Genomic DNA, 17,059 nt, shown 5'->3' on the forward strand with positions numbered 1-17,059 from the left:
ATGTTTATATTCCTATAAATACTGTTTACTTTTTGTTCTGGGGAGCAGTTAAGTTACTTGGATCCTTGGTGGTCTCTTTTCCGAGCTTTGTTAGGTAGGACCAGAGCATTACTTAGTTTAGAGCTAAGTTTTCCCCAATATTGCGGAAAAACTCTTCTCAGTATTCTACCTGATGTCCAATAAATATGAGGTTTTTCCACTCTGCTTGGTGAGAACAGAATACTATTTACCCAGTCTGTATGAGCTCCAAGGATTTTTTCCCTTTTATCCTTTTGGGTCATTATTTCCTGATCCTTGGGTGGTCTTTTTACATGAACACACTAACCAATCATCAGTGGAATATTCCAGTTGGACACTCTGCTGATTAAAGACAGGGATTCTCTGTAGGTCTCCAGAATTCTTTCTCTGTGCTGCTCTTTCCTCTTGGGCACTTTGTCCTGCAAACTCTAGCTGCCTCGGGCTCTCTGAACTCACAGCTGCATACCCAGACAGGGACACTTCTGGTCTCTGCCTGGATTCTCCTACCTGGCTCTGCAGGTAGTCAGCTGATGCAATCATAGGGCTAACCTCATTTATTTCCTATGTCCAAAGACGACCTTCCTTTGTCACCTGACACCCCAATGTCTTGAGAAATACTGTTCCATATATCTTGTCTATTTTTAGTTGCTTCAGGCAACAATAAATCTGGCCCCTGTAACTCCATCCTGGCCAGAAGCAGTTCACATTACTTGAATTTATGAAGATTTTATCCAACCCCATGGCAATAAATATGACCATTCAATTTAGAGCAAAGTTTCTTTAAGTAATGAACACCCATATAAAAAAACCTTACTAAAGAAGCAGCTTAAAAATTATCATTCTGTGGAAGATTATAAGACTGTCAAGTGATAATCTCACTCCAAAATTCAATACCCACTAGGGCTCACTAATGATTCAAAATAGCAAGCACAGTTTGGAACTGAGGGTGACAGCTACCATCTTGAAGATGAAGTCCCAAAGTTAGGCCAGAAGAATTTCTTTAGAGAAGAACAATCTCTATAACCACACCCCAGATCAAGGCTACTTAAGAATGACTGAGCATAATGCAGAGGCAATAATACAAGGGATGCAAAAGTGTAAAGGGCAGAAGAGCCTTTGGGATGCCCGGACTAGGAGGTGCTGGAAAGCACAGTGTAAAGTAGGCCAGCCTCATCCTCAGAGCTGCTTTCTCCACCTTCTGATTTTCTATGTTCCCAGGAAATTTATGAAATGAGTCTGATCTTTCATGTTAATGATTTCCATGTTAATAACTTAATATTGACCCAGCAGAGAATATTGAGGTTTTAAAAGAGGCATCGAGAGAGCAATGCTTAATGCAAAGAAATCATTAATGACATATTTTCAGGAAACCACAATAAATAAGTAAATGACACACTTGGGGCAATGAGTGACCTTTCTAATTCACTTCTGTTCATACTCACAAACTGTCACCCTCAACTTCACGTAAATCATCTGCTCCAAGACAGGGGGAAATGTGACATTGGATTGATTTGGACTTCAGAATAGCACTCTAGTGCCCCTGACATGAGGAGCTGAAGTATATTCAGAGCTACATTTCTACAAATTAAAGAGTAAAATTTCCTTTGAGGCCCTGTAACTGAAAGGTTACACAGGAAATTTTAAAACAGTGTAAATGTCAATGAAGGTTAAAGTCATATTATTAAAAGTTTGAATAAACATGTGAGAAGAGGTTAAAGAAAATCTGCTCATTTTAAATTTAAAAAATAAAGAAAAACCTTACTAATGTGTTTTAGGAATTTGAATGATGGTGAGTTGCTTTTCCATCTTTTCAAAAATCAGTGAACCCCAATGCATTAAATATCAAAAGATGCAGAAACACATTGCCTACCTTCCTCACTGGAACTTTTAGGGAAAACATAACCTTAGCTCCTTCCACAAGGTTAAAGAGTAATCAGATCTGCCTACAGGCAGCACCGGTCAGTGCAGACAACTTGTACTGCTTTGTGCCAGTGGTGTCTTCTCCTTACCCATCACAGCGGCTGCTCTGAGTTACATCTGTGTGATCTTCCCCCAGGGAATTTGAAAGGAATCCTCTCCAGTGACACGCGTAAAAATGTTTACATTTACAATGAAGACTTCACAAATTACTGGTGAAATTTCTGGAGGTCTTGTGCACATTAGAATGGAATGAATATCCTCAAAAGTCCGCTAAAACCATGATCGCTTAATCATTGTGAAATTTCCATGTTAACAAAATGAGATACATGGTATATTCTCATGGAAGGCTTTGTGGTTATATTTAATGTACAATGATAAGTGAGTTTTAAATAAAGCCCTTTAATCACCATAATTTTAAATTTAAAGGAAATGCCCAATAATGTTTAACATTTTAAAGAACTTTTTAGCCCCAGCTGGTGTAGCTCAGTGGATTGAGTGTGGGCTGTGAACCAAAAGGTCACCAGTTCGATTCCAAGTCAGGGCACATACCTGGGTTGCAGGTCAGGTCTCCAGTGGGGACCACTTGAGAGGTAATCACACATTGATGTTTCTCCCCCCTCATTCTCTCTCCCTTCCCCTCTCTCTAAAAATAAATAAATGAATAAATAAATAAAACCTTAAAAGAAGAAAAACTTTTAAAAAAGAACTTTTTAACATTCAAAGTCCTCTTTAGAAACTGTTGTTTCTGCCAACATGGCAGGCTAAGTACTGGGGCTGAACTTCCTGTCTAACTAAAAATACTAAATAAAACACATTTCAAAATCTCTCTGCATGCATGACAAGATGAGCAAAAACATTTTCCTGGTTGAGTGAAGGGATCCAGAAATGCAAACAGAAGAGGACTAAAGAAAGCCAGCTTTCAACCGAGGGCATTTCCAAGCTTGGATGAAATGACTGTCGGATTCTGTCGCAAGCCGGACTCAGAGGACAGAATACACAGTCCCAGGCACCTGAGAGGATAAGCCGAGACTCCCAAGCCTGAGACTTTTCTGTTTAAGGAAGAAAAACTATTCAACTCATACCACCCCAGGTAACAGCACAGATCTTCAAACTTGAAACTAATTAGGGAAGAAAGGCAAATACCTTCTGAACTCTCATGAGCAAAAATCATCCCCAAAGCAAGTTTGGCATTCTAAATTGGCATACCGTGGTAGCCCAGTAGCTCAAGCAGGGAATTTACATAGTTTAAACTTGTCACGAACTGTTCATACTCCCAGACACACAACAGAAGCAAAGAAACCTTTCAAATTCATTAAGGGAACAAATAACTCCAGTTCTCCACAAATTATTCCAAGTATGGAAGAGGCTAGCATAGTCTTGACACCCAAAACCAACAACAACAATAAAAGAACAGTTTCTGGCCAATTTAACTAGGAACCATAAAAACAAAACAAACAAAATGTCAATACATTGAATCCAAGGATGGAGAAAGAGTACAGACAGACATACCTCCTTTTATTGTGCTTCATTTTGTTGTTTTGCAAATTGCATGTTTTCATCAACCCTGAGGCAAGAGATTACTCAGTTTTTGCCAATTACACCGGCAAAACCGATACTACTTGCTGAAGGTTCAGATGATAGTTGGCATGTTTTAGCAATAAAGTACTTTTAATTAAGATGTGTACATCATTTTTTAGACAGAATGCTGTTGCCTGTTTACAGAGCACGGTGTATATAGCACAGTGTAAATGTAACTTTTACATGCACTAGGAAACCACAAAATTTGTGACTCACTGTATTGGGACATCTGCTTTATTGCGGCAGTCTGGGACCAAACCCTTACTATCTCCCAGATATTCCTGTAATTGGTCGTGCTTAAAATTGGGTTCATCTCAGGAATGCAAAGTGGGTTAATATTATTAAATAAATTGTCCCAATTCACCAAATTGAAAAGTGAAATAAAGACAATTATATCATCTCAGTAAATGCTGAATCCCTAATCTGATAAAAAGTATCTTCTTTTTAAGAGAAGTCACTAAATTGCATAACTGATAAGTAATTGAAAGCATTCTCTTAAAAACTGAAAACAGAGTAAACTAGCCTTAGTCATCACTTCTCTGAAACCCTGGAAGACTGTCAGCACAGTAAGACAAGAAAAATTAAATTAAATTAAATTAAAAGCATAAGGATAGTAAAGGAAGAAACAAAACTACATGTATATTGCAGATTACCTGATTGCCTATGTGAAGACTATACAGGTAAGTTATTAAAACAAATGACTATTAAGGATGTTGGGAAAAAAAGTATATCAAAAATAAAATACATTTCTCCCTGGCTGTATGGTTCAGAAAAAACTTTTACAGATAAAAATATTAAAAATGTATTAAATAGTACTAAGGAAAGCTGAAACAAATGCAGGTATATACCATGTTTGTGGCTTAGAAGATTTAATATCATACAAACAGTTCTCTCAAAATTAACCCATAGAATCAATGCAATTCCAATCTAAACTTAAACAGTGGGATTTGACAAATTGATTTCAAACCTAATATAGAACACAAAAATCCAAATAATACCAATATACTCCTGAAGAACAATACAATACAGGGGAACTGATGAAACAAACATCAAAAATTATATGCAACTCCAAGGAATCTCAAAACCAACTTTATTTGCTCTACAAAACAGGAACATGTTTCTAATTCTTTGTTTCTTACCGTACTCACCTGTATCACTCTCTCTCCAAACACTCGTGTACGCAGCCATGAAGACACCATCTTTGGTGGCTCCTTTTCCTCTCCTCTCTCGACTTTCACCTCCAGGCCAAGCAGTGGATAACGGCTCTCTTAAATCCAATCTCTCTTTTCTCTAAGTACTGACACAATCCAAATGCAAGCACTGATCGACACTCACCTCTACTGTATCTCTAACCAGTTGTCTCCCTGCTTCCACTTGCTCTTTACTTCCTACACCAACTACATTCGACCATCCTTACAACCTCACCTATCTATTAAATATGGCTGTAATTAAGGCGATGATTTACTTCAATTTTCAGCAAATGCTCTTCCCACTGCCAAGGGGATCAAGTTCACACCCCCTAGCTAGGCATTAAAGATCCTTTCCATTGCCCCTTCCAGAATCATTTCTTGCCAAAGCACAAACCCTTACAAAGCTTTTGCTCTGCCTACATTGGACTATTGACCACTTCTTGTACTTTCATAAAATTCTACATACCTCTACAGCTTCCATTTTTATCTCAGTTATTTGACTGTAAATTTTTATACCTTTTTTCTCCAGAAAAAATATTGTAAGGCTTCAAGATCCAGCTCAAATTCTACCTTCCTTAAGAAACTTTCTCTATCCCAAACATAATTAATACATTTCTTCCTCTGTGTTATCATAGTATTTTGTTTATTGCATTTTCATATTGATAATCAAAACATTCATTGCTTTTCTTCCTGTTAGAGACTGAAATCCTTATAGAAAGGAAACATCTTATTTTTTATCCCTCAAACATCTTCCTGAAACATATCTAATGCAATATACTGGTTGTACTAATTTACATCTGAACAGTGCATCACAGTTTACCAAGACCTTGTGCATTTAATCTACATGTTTTATACACTAGGCATCAGTATCCCCATGCTACAAATGAGAGAATTTAAGTTCAGAAACATGAAGTAAACCAAGACCATCTAATTCAACATAGAAGAGGTAAGACTTGCACCAAAGACTCCAGACACAGTATTTAGCATTCTTTAAATTAAGCTATGCTACCTAGATCCATGCAATTAACTTCTATTGGTATCAAAAATCCAAGAATGAAAACTTCCTTCAGCAACAATATGTTTAAGAATCTGAGACTCTTCATTTAAAAAAGAACTATATTTTACATAAGGAAACATGATTAAAAGAGTAATTCCTTACTAGACAATTCAGATAATTAACAACATATACTTGTGCCAAGTGGGAGAATGTTTTTAAGGACAGGTACAACTGATGAACTGATATAAGCATGTATCTCTCAATGTATGGCATATGCAGTAAAATGCTTTAAACCAGAAAAACTTTCTGGCAATACCCTTGCCTGTAGCTCTTGTTCTCTCCACCGTGAATGTTGACCCCACACTTGCAATAACTGGACTCCGACCACTGGACATGCTCTGCTCCTCCAACGAGCACACTACCTCTCCCTGCTGGGTAGGGACGTTTCACGGTGGGGTCGCAACCTTCAACTCCAATGGTAACAGGAAACTGACAAGCCCTGAGAAGCACATCGGTGATGCGCACCTACCTTGTCACTTCTTTGGCAGGTTTTTTACTGGCAGACTGGGGTGGGAAGAGAGAGATGGGAAACTACGCATGAATAGTTTTCAAGGCTAATTTTGGCAAAGGCAAGTCAGGGGACTCCCAGTCTACCGCAGCTGCAGCCTGGCCGTGATTCGGCTGGAAGCGTTGAGAAACCCAAGGGCTCAGGACCAGTGACCATTGGAGAAACGTAAACACCTTCCCTTCTCTCAGTGGTCAGTGGAGGCCACTGGCCTTGTGACTTCCTGGTACCACTTCAGAGGAGCCCTTGCTTTCAATGTCAGAAACACCAGGATTCAAAAAGATTTAGGGTTTGAATAGCCTTAGGGATTTCTGAGCCTGAGAGGCTGAGGCGCGCATTTAGGGATGTCCTCAGAGTTACACACAGACCCAGGGGCAGAGCCAGTGCTGGTTCCTCTACGACCAGTACAATTTGTTTTCTGACTGCCATACCACTAACCATGTAGAATTCCTTAAAGAAAACAACCCTTGTATTTGCTTTTCGAAACGACAGTAAAGTAGTATAGGTAAAAAGACTAGACAGCCATTCTGTTCATCATATGTTTTTGCTTCTCTTGACCTGTAAACAAAACTGACACAAGTTTTAAACAATGTGCCATTCTGAGTATCATGAAGAAATCTCAGGAGTCCCACACTGTCCTGCCTCACACGCGAATCATCCCTTTGTCCAGCATCTTCATGCTGTAGCAGGGGTGTCCAACCTTGGCCCGCATGCAGCCCAGGATGGCTATGAATGTGGCCCAACACAAAATTGTAAATTTAATTAAAACTTTTTTCTTGCTCATCAGTTATCATTAGTGTTTGGGCGTTTAATGTGTAGCCCCAGACAACTCTTCTTCTTCTGGTGTGGCCCAGGGACACCAAAAGGTTGGACTCCCCTGGCAGAGGCCCCCTGCCCATCAGGCACTTACAGCCTTCTTTGTTATCAGATCCACTGTGGCAGCATCTCAGTGCTGTGTTTGAGAAACCCTTATTTTATGTAATAATGGCCCCAAAGTTCAAGAGTAGTAAGACTGGCAATTTAGATATGCCAAACAGAAGCTATAAAGTGCTTCTTTTAAGTGAAAAGCTGAAAATTATTGGCTAAATAAGGAAAGAAAAAATTATATGCTGAGGTTGCTAAGATCTACAGTAAACACAAATCTCCTGTCCATGAAATTGCCTACTTTATTCATTAAACTTTATTGCAGGTATGTATGAATAGGAAAAAACCATACTGTTAATAGGGTTTGGTACAATCGGTGACGTCAGGCGTCCACTGGGGGTCTTGGAATGTATTCGTGCCCAGGAGATAAGAGGAGACTACTGCACACAATAAAGAAAGAAAATTCCAGGAAAAATCTTATAAGAATACATATTCTGATTATCATAATTTATAATAGGATCCATTTTCAAATACTAAACTGAAATAACTTTACCATACAATTATGTGATTTGAATATAAACAACTATTTATCCCTAAACTATCATCTACCTGTAAATGGTAAAGTTAAGACTACACCAGGTCAGGCATTGAATCCGATTTCATACTCCTGTAACCCCAAGGACAAATCCATGTTTCATTCACAGGAAGTGTTCAATAAAGCTTTGGTGAATTTATGAATATTTGTAGCTTAGAGCCATGTGCTTAAATTTAACTCTGTACAAACATAGGATTGTGAATATGTAAGCTCTCCAAGTTAATCCAGATGGCAAATAAAATCTGAACCAGAAATTACCGAAAGACTAGATGGCCAAGATTCTATTTACACATTAGTCAACGTCAACTGAAAACTGTCAATATATTTTGAGTGTATCAGGCACTTGAGCAAGTAGCCAAGAGAACAACATACAAACATGTTTATATTGGTTACCTCTGATACCTTTCCAGACAAAAAGATCTATCTGGGAGCTTAACCTCTCAATTGCCATGTTTATTGGACTTGAGATATGCATATGCTGGCAAGAAAGAAGAACTTCATCCCTTAAATGTTTTTATAAAGAGCATCTTCCCACAAATAGTTGCAATTCAAAAAAACCTCCTACCTCCTATATATTTATGCTACTATGAATAAAAATTACACAGTGTTTACTACTGTGGCCCATATAAAGTGATTTTTACTTTACATTCATTTAATTCTTAAAATAATACCACGAGCATCACAACACCATCTTCATTGCACAGGTCAGAAAAGTGCACGTAAAGGGGTTGAACGTCTTAGCAAAAGCCACACAGTTACTACACGGAATGTCCCGTATTCGAACCCATGTCCACCAAACGCCAAAGCCCATGTTTTTAATAGATGCACTATTCTGCCTCCCTGAAATCTTAAAATATAATTTTTGAAGCCAACCCCAATTTTCAAAATGTATCAATGCCCCTCCAAAAGTGAAAAAGAAGAGCATCACGGCCACGATGGCAATACATGGTATCCAGAGTCCCGTATTCCAAATCTAATCCCATCACCGCAGGACATAGGCAAGTTATCTTAAAACACCAGGCTACAGGTGCCATTCAATACAGACATGATATATCATAGGGTACCTGTTTACGAAGCCTACAGTTGTGTGCATGAAGTCACATTCCACCTCTGGGCTCCATTATATAGCCTAGAGATCTGGTTCTAACCATAAACATTTTCATCCTCGGACACACTGGACGTATATCCTTTAATCACTATCTTCCTTCGGTATTTTAACCCTGGGTCACTAGCTCACCCAGCAAACTGCACACGAATCGTTTTCCCCATAGAAACACAAGGCACCACAAGCCAATTCCAGATGGCAAATCCCAATTACTCCTCCAGGATGACTGTCTGCAGTCTATGCTCCACGCAGGTCTGGATATATAGCATTTCTTCTCCTGGGGCTAAAAATATATATGTAAGTGAAAACGTTTCCTTTGTCCTTGGGTTTAAAAAAGAAGGAGACAGAAAAGGGAAGCCTGTTTTACCAGATTTTGTTCTTACCCACTTGTGAGAGAACAAGTAGAAGCAGGAACTTTCCTCCTCGAAAAGCTGACACTTAGCTAAAAACATTTTCTTCAAAGAAATGATAATAAATAGTACATTTAGTCTATATTTTGAATGTACCAGACTTAGGAAACCAGAGTGGAGTTCCAAGAAGCTTAGTTAACCTTATGATCACCAAGTGCTGTCAAGCTTTTGACCCTTAGGGCTTTTAGGCAAGTTTGGGGATGAAAAACATCAAGTTACTTAGATACCTTCTCAAAGCATATTTGTTTTCTCAAAGGCATTCACACATCATTTGCATACATAATGTACACTGTAAACCACTTTCCTGAATCGCCTGCATTTGAAAGGATATTCTTCACACGCCAGGGGCTCATAATCATGAATTCACTGAATACCCAGAGAGCAAACTGCAAGTGTGAAAGAAGTTAACATGTACCACATGAAATGCTGGAACCTGTGCCAAGAAGCTACACCAGTGACTGAATTCTACGCAAAGCCAACTCAACCCCTGCCTTAATCACCACGGAGAGCCTGCTGTACATACTTGGGGCAGAGCACCAGCAGTGCCTCTCCTGCATGATTTAGCGCTTTCGTTTGTTTCATACCTATCTGGGGCATTTCCCTGGCAGCTCTGCCCACTCTGACCACATCGTATACGGCTTATAAAATGTAAGGACGGTGAAGGCAAGGCGCGTTCTCAGTAAAGAACATCACAGAGGATGGATGCCACCCCCCCCCCCCCCCCCGCACAAATACCATCACTTGACTTGCGAGGCTTAATGCATCTGTACTGGCTGGAGAGCCAGCGTAGAGGACTGGAAAACCAGAAAGGCCTCTGGAACACAGAACCTGGAGTCGAGTCCTCACCACTTACCAGCTGTGATGACAGCCCAGCCAAGAACCTTTCGAAGCCTCAGCATCCCCTTCTGTCCAAAAGGAGTAACAATAACATTAATTGATGGGGTGTTTAACATAAGCCATGAACTAGGTTGTTCTGACATGAGTCATGGAGGCCTAGATGTGAGGTACGTGGGGCCCAAGAATTTACTCTCCTGAAAGTTCTCCACTTGCCTGTTTTGTAGTCATACAGGAGGGTATTCCCAGGGTATTTTAAAGATTTAACTTGCATGAGATGAGGCGTTCCTCATAACTCAATAACCTGAGTGTAAAACATAAAATACCGTAAGCCCTCAACTAGTGGGCATTTGTCCTGAAAACGACTGAGGCAGGGAACTGGAGCTCCCTCCTTTCAGGACAGTCAGTCCACTGAACTGGTGCCAAGGCAGTTCCCAATGCTGCACAAGAGCCAGGGTTATCCTAATAAACACTTCAAGTCCACTCATGGCCAAAGAAGCGAGCTCAAAAGACGTTAATATTAGCAACGGGGCCGGGGGCCATTCGAGGTGCCCCTGTGGTGCACAACCCATGTGCTGACAGGTTGGCACAGATAAGGAAATAAGGAATGAAGAAACTATTCCGCCCTCTTGCCCCTCCACCTCTGCCTACCCCATCACACAAAGTAAATGTAATCGATAGGAAGTTCAACAACACAGAAGATATCAAATGGCGATATAAATACATGGTGTGTGTCTCCATCTCTGTAAAGACTACCACAACTTGTAAAACAGTCCAGTGCATTAAAAGCTGTCGAAATGTCTTTTTTAAAACAGTGAAAGTGAATACTTTGAGTAGGATACTAATACATAAAATTAGATTGGGGGGAAAGAATATATTTTGGAAGCACGTCTTTCCTGCTTAATGTATGGTTTCAACTTTTTAGAGCTATTATCATTCAAGGAAGTTGGTTTGTTTCTCATATGGTCTATATCAAATTTTTACCTTAAGCTATAAATGTAAATTGCAGAAGAGCTGAGTTAGACAATCTCCCCAGGTCACTTTCTGGATTTCAATTAACACCTAATTTACAATACTTCTTCATACAAATATACGGCTGGGCTCTTCGGGCCGGCTTGACAGAATCAGCACACATTTTGGAAGGAGCTGGCAAAACATGCATTGCATTAGCCAGCCCGCAGCGTATCAAAATCCAACAGTCAGTATCCCATTTTCAAGGCTGACAATGGCAAGAGCTAAATAAATAAGCAAGGGATTCCCTCCTCCCACATTTCTGGGGAAGGACACGTTTTATGAGATTCATTCCATAGCTTTGAGGCTATAAATATTTTTTAAATTTTCTTCCCAAGCATTAGTATTCAGTAGATAACTAGAGAAAACAGATCACTCAAACCACATTGCTAAATCATTCAAAGGGATCCAGGGTTGGGGAGAGGATTCTCCACGAATTAATTTGGGAAGGATAAGTCCACGATTAATTCCAGGTCTTGGAATGTGAAAGAGCTGTAAGAGGCCTCAAAAATGTCCCCAGTAGAGGAAATCCGACATCCCCAGGAATCTTGCCAGACACCTGAGCCCCGGCCCAGGCCAGGCCTAGCTGGGGGCTCGAGATGCTGCAGGGGGCTTTCCTCCGTTCGGGGGAGCAGCGCATCGCCCTTCCCCCACCTCCCCAGACACCAGATGGTCCCAGCAGGATGTGTAAGGCCTCATTTTAAATGGATTATTTGCCTCTACTTTTTCTAAGCATTCTTAGAAACGCTTGGGGAGGGACCCAGGTTTAACACGTCTAAGGCAATGCTAGGAACACATAAGAGGTAATATTCTAAAAAGAAAAAAAAAAACCAGTAATGGTAAATCGCTAGCACTTCATACTTTCTACCTGAGTTCTAGAAACATGTTAGGGCTTATTTCTTCCCACGAAACCCGGTGATTGGGAAGCCTCAGGGATTACTGATGTGACTGATATTCTTAAGGTTTACAAAGAACATGGTGACAACGACAAGGCAAGTAAGTCTAAATTTTAAATCAGGGAAAGTTGCTACGACGCACAAAAATAAGACGCATACTTACACAACGGGGAAAGACGGCATGGTTTCCATAGAAGAAACTCTGTAATGGCACATATAAGACTTCTGTAGGAAAGTGGGCCATCATGAGGGCCACAGCGAAAGCTGTGGGATTATGTATTAACTTTCCCAGAAGGCCTTCACTAGCCTCATACACACTCTTAACTGTTTCCCTGTGGACCAAGGAAGGCTAAAAAGAGAAGAGAGGAATCCCTTCCCTGGAATCCCTTCTCTCAGGGAGTTCATGTCTGGAATTATTAGTCTGAGGGAACGTACTTAAGAAAAATAACCTTATTCATACCTAATAACAGTAATTGCCATTTGTGGGCCAAAAATTGGGGGGCCCACAAATGGCAATTACTGACAAAGGCTAAAGAATGAGTATTGGTAGATGAAGAACAGAACTCAGGTCTACATAACATAATGCCTTATCTACCTCTTTTGCAAAAACTGTACTTTGGCCACTTCTGAATGGACCACAAAGGCAGGAGGGAAAAAAAAGTCCAAAATCTGAGAAATGAAAACTGAAACAGAAGTAACTGGCTAAGAGAAGCAGCTCCATGAAATGCATTTTTAACATGAGGGTTTGGCAACCTAGAGTCCTGCCAACCAAGAAATATGTTTAAGTATTTAGTATTATGATGAAATAAAGTAGACATGGCATTGAATATCAATGCTAAAATGCCACACCTAAGAGGCTGCCCATGAAGCCAGGAAGTACAACACTGAGGACTGAAAGAATGATAAAAATCTTACCGAGAAATTACAGACTTAGGAAATTATCCCAAGAATTATTATGTTAGGAAACTAGGACACTGGTTATAAAGCAAAGCAGAAAAAAAGAGTCCTCTAGGATGCCAAAAGCCTACTTCTACATCAACAGGCTTGCATAGGCTACTGTAAGGCAAGTTTAACCTTGCAAGTCACTGACCTTTAATCATACTTGGATTTGTTTCCAAGAAAAAGAGTCAGTCACTCAGAAGATTCAAGGTATAAAGTCTCAGAGTGCTAACACTTCCCTAAGTGGATAAGGTTAACCTTCTGGACAAATATTTTGCCTCATTAGCCTTATCTGCTTCCGCCCATCATTCAAAATACTAATATCTTCAATCTCCTTTATTGGATATTATATTTTCAATTGCCTGAGCTTTCCTGATATCCCCTTAAGTACATAAAGAGCAAAGAAGGAAGAAAGGGAGGGGGGAAGAGGGGGAGGATGGAAGTGGGGGAAAGGAGGAGGGGAGGGAGGGTATTTGCGAATACTGACTTGGTTTATCAGGTCTCTGCTTTTCCATGTAATCTCCAGACAAATCTGAGAGATTAATTTATACACTGAATTTGCCCAAGCTCTTCACATGTATAATACTCAGATTAGCACCAATTGGAAGAGTTCAACAGTGAAACAGGACACCTCAGTTTCTGTTCTGGAACGACTTCCTGCAGCGTCAGTTTCCCAGTGTCCCTCAGGACCCTTGTGAACTAGAGAAAGAGAAATCTGATTGCAAATTCAGGTGACCATGCACTGCCCTGAAGAAAGTCAGACATTCCTTTGAATTATCTGCACCTTGGTGTCCATTTAGATGGACATTAACTACCTACATTCTGCCCTAATGGGTTTGGCTATATAAATATATGCGAAGCTGTGCTGTGCTAACTACCTGCTTTCACTGATACCAAAAATGGCTTTCTAAATCAAAATGCAATTAATACAAAGGCTTCCTTTTTGACCTCTAGTTTCATGAATTTGAATCAGTGTTCTGATAGGTATAAAAATTATCATGTCACAACTATAATAAGTATGGCACAATGTTTAACAAGTTATCATGATGAATAAATATTCCTCTTTGGGTAACATTTCATTTTGGTTAAAACAGAAGTTTGTGAGTAAGTGGTGAAGATCACTATTAATAATCTATAGATACTGATGAGGTATTGAGAATATACTAAATACGTAACAGTGGTAATCCATCCCGGTGATAAATATTAAGAATCAGATATGACCTTTTCCCTCAAAGACTTTATATTCTAATTGGGTTTGGAAATGATGAAACCATTTTTTAACCATTCCACTCATATTAGATGTAAAAGTAACTGCATTTCTCTTAGTCTAGACTCCAAATAAACCTGGACGAATTTCTCTTGTTTGTATTGTATTTCAAAGAAGGCCTCCAAAAGGCTAAGACTGCAGTATCATTTAATACAGCCAGACTTCGCAGCTAAAAAACTTGTAATCAAGTTATGGATAATCTTAACAAACACATTTAGCCTCACAGAGCATCTGTTTTCCAATCTGTACAATGGGAAGATTAACAAATTCCACCATATGGGAAAGCTGTTGTGTTGAGCTGAATAATGTACTCAAAAGTGCTCTCAAACCATAAAGCTACTTGACATCAAGGTACTGTGTAGTCTGGGGAATATTAGGACCCCTGTTAGAAAAGTTCAAAAAGAACACTTTATTTCAGGGCCCTGCCGTCCACTCTGCACCTTAGAAAGGCGGGAGCCAGGGTACCCCAGAGTCTAGAGAACACCCACTTCTTTGCTTTTGTGGCCATCTTTCACATATGTGTCCCTAACTTTCTTATTTTAATGCCCCTTTTTTTTGACTCTTGTTTGGGATTTCAATGTACTATTTATTTTCCTGTTATTACAATCTTTGTTTTATACTGTGCCAAAAGAGAGGCACTAAGATTCTGCCATTCTCTAGCCAAGCTGGTAAATTAAAGCCTTTCATTTCACTAAATTAAAAAGCAGGGCTGATCATTTAAAAAGTGATCTCAGATTTTGGGCAAACTTCTCAGCCTTCCACTTGGGCCATTCTTAGTTCACTTTCACTACACACACACACACACACACACACACACAAGTATGCCTCTTGTACTCAAAGACAGGGAAGAAACAAGATTAGAGTAATAATCCTTTCCAAATTGTTTTGGTTGTTGTTTTAACTTCAACAGTTATGTTCCAAAATCAACCTGTATGAAAAGAAAAACAAGAGTATGCTATTAAAGGGTTTTTTTCCTTGTCCTAGATGCTTATTTGCTGAGGAAGGTAAACATTTATTGCTTAAGGTGTTTAAATCCGTATGGTGCAACTTCTGAAATTTTAAAACTGAAAGCATTCATAAACAGAAAATAAACCACTTAGGCTCACAAAAATCTTCTGGACAATTTCTAATGTAAGATAAGCCTGAAACAGCTGAACTGCTGAAAATGTATTAGCTAATTTTTGACATTTCTTATGATGTATTCACATTTGAAATTAATGATGTTTCAAAGCCAGACACTTGTACTTTAATTTGTATAGAAAACTGTATTTATTTTCCTGAAATTGGACCGATGTATATGCATGCTCTGGTTTTCCCAGGCTGATAGCTGGTTGAACCTTTCACACAACAGAGCTGAATAGTATTCCTAGACAATCCTTAGGCATCAAACACTTCCTTTCCATCTTACCTGAAACAATAAAGCACAAAACCTGCACCCAGTTGCAGGTATTATTCAAACAAATGTCTCAATAAAAAGTATGTTAAAGGAGTTGCACTGACTTCTGGTTGCCCAGCCACTAGTTACCCCTGGCAGAACCGTGTCCTGTCCTGCGAGCCCTCAGGGAAAAGCCCTCTTTGGTGGGACTTACTGAGTGTTAAAGGTCAAAGCAGAAAATTCAAAAGCCAAAACTGAATTAAATCAGAACTTTTTGTTCCGGACTGCCAAGTTCCTCTTAAGCTACTCTGAACTTTAAGTATCTGCAGCAAGAGAAAGGTCTGATAAGAAGGACACAACACACACATCCTCCTTGTCAGAACAATGTGTCATCAAAGGTAGAAGGGGATTTCCGGCATCCTCCTTCGCTGGTGTACATCCCACCTTCCTTCTGGCCCGAGAGAGGTGGAGTAAGGTTTACCTAGCGATGCAAGCAAAGACCTCGCAGGCCCAGGCCGAAGAACCCGCACACCACCCCCGGAGGCAGGGACACAGCACTTCGGACACTCTGCCCACTCCCTCTTCGCAGCTCACACCTCTGGACGTGGGACAGAACGTGCCCTCCGGTTAGGAAAACTCTACTGTAAATCTACTGTACAGTCCGTCCCAACAATCCCTGTAACCTTCCTTCAGAAGTCAGCCGCGAGTCCCCACTGAAGCTGGATCACCTCTACCGCACTTCAGCACAGCAAGGGTCCGAGAGCCCCGGGCGGGGGCTGGCGTCCCGGGGCGCGGCGCTCACGTGGTCTCCGGCCGCCGCGCGAGCAGCGGGACCTGAGGCTGCGAGAGGGAAGCGCCGCCCCGCACCGGAGTGGAGACCCGACCTGCAGAGGCACGGGGCGCGCGGAGGGGAGGGGAAGGTCCCCGGGGGCTCCGGAACCCGGCGACGAGAAGCTGAGCTTCAGGCAGCGCCGGCCCACTGCAGTTCCCAGGGGTGTGCACAGGAAGAAAGACACAAGTTTGAATGGGGTGGCAACTTGGATTTTTTTTTTAAGATTTTAAGTGGACAAATGCATTTAAATTCCATTCAGCGTGAGAGTTTCCAAGGTCATCACAACCCCTTTCTCGCCAGGACCCCATACTTGAAACCCCTGGCCACAGAGGGAGTAAAAGTGTCCCGAGGTAGCAATTCCATCCCCACCCACCTTGTAGGGAACAAAGGGGAGGTGTTGTCCCCTCCGGGCATAAAGCCGGCTGAGTGTTGGTATTTAAAACCTACGGCTGCCAGCTGTGTTTACGGCTCGTTTGTTTCGTTGGGGGAGGGGAGGGGAATCAGAACTCTATCTAGGACGTTTTTGTTTGTTTTTTTTTTTTTCCAAAACTGGGAGACCGGAGCTTGGCATTGGAGGCCACTAGCACGGAACTCCAGTCGCCTCGGGCTGGGGAGGGAAGCAGAGAAGGGGAAGAAAAGGAGGGGCGGCGGAGGGGCTGGCGG

General features: G+C 40.8%; 1 protein-coding gene across 1 annotated transcript in view; it reads right to left on the reverse strand.

The window, feature by feature from the left end:
* The window catches only part of TLL1 (tolloid like 1), a 155,476-nt gene that overhangs the window by 137,212 nt on the left and 1,205 nt on the right, over positions 1 to 17,059 (reverse strand). The window lies entirely within an intron of this gene.

The sequence above is a fragment of the Phyllostomus discolor genome, chromosome 8 (assembly GCF_004126475.2).
Source record: "Phyllostomus discolor isolate MPI-MPIP mPhyDis1 chromosome 8, mPhyDis1.pri.v3, whole genome shotgun sequence".
Taxonomy (NCBI): domain Eukaryota; kingdom Metazoa; phylum Chordata; class Mammalia; order Chiroptera; family Phyllostomidae; genus Phyllostomus; species Phyllostomus discolor.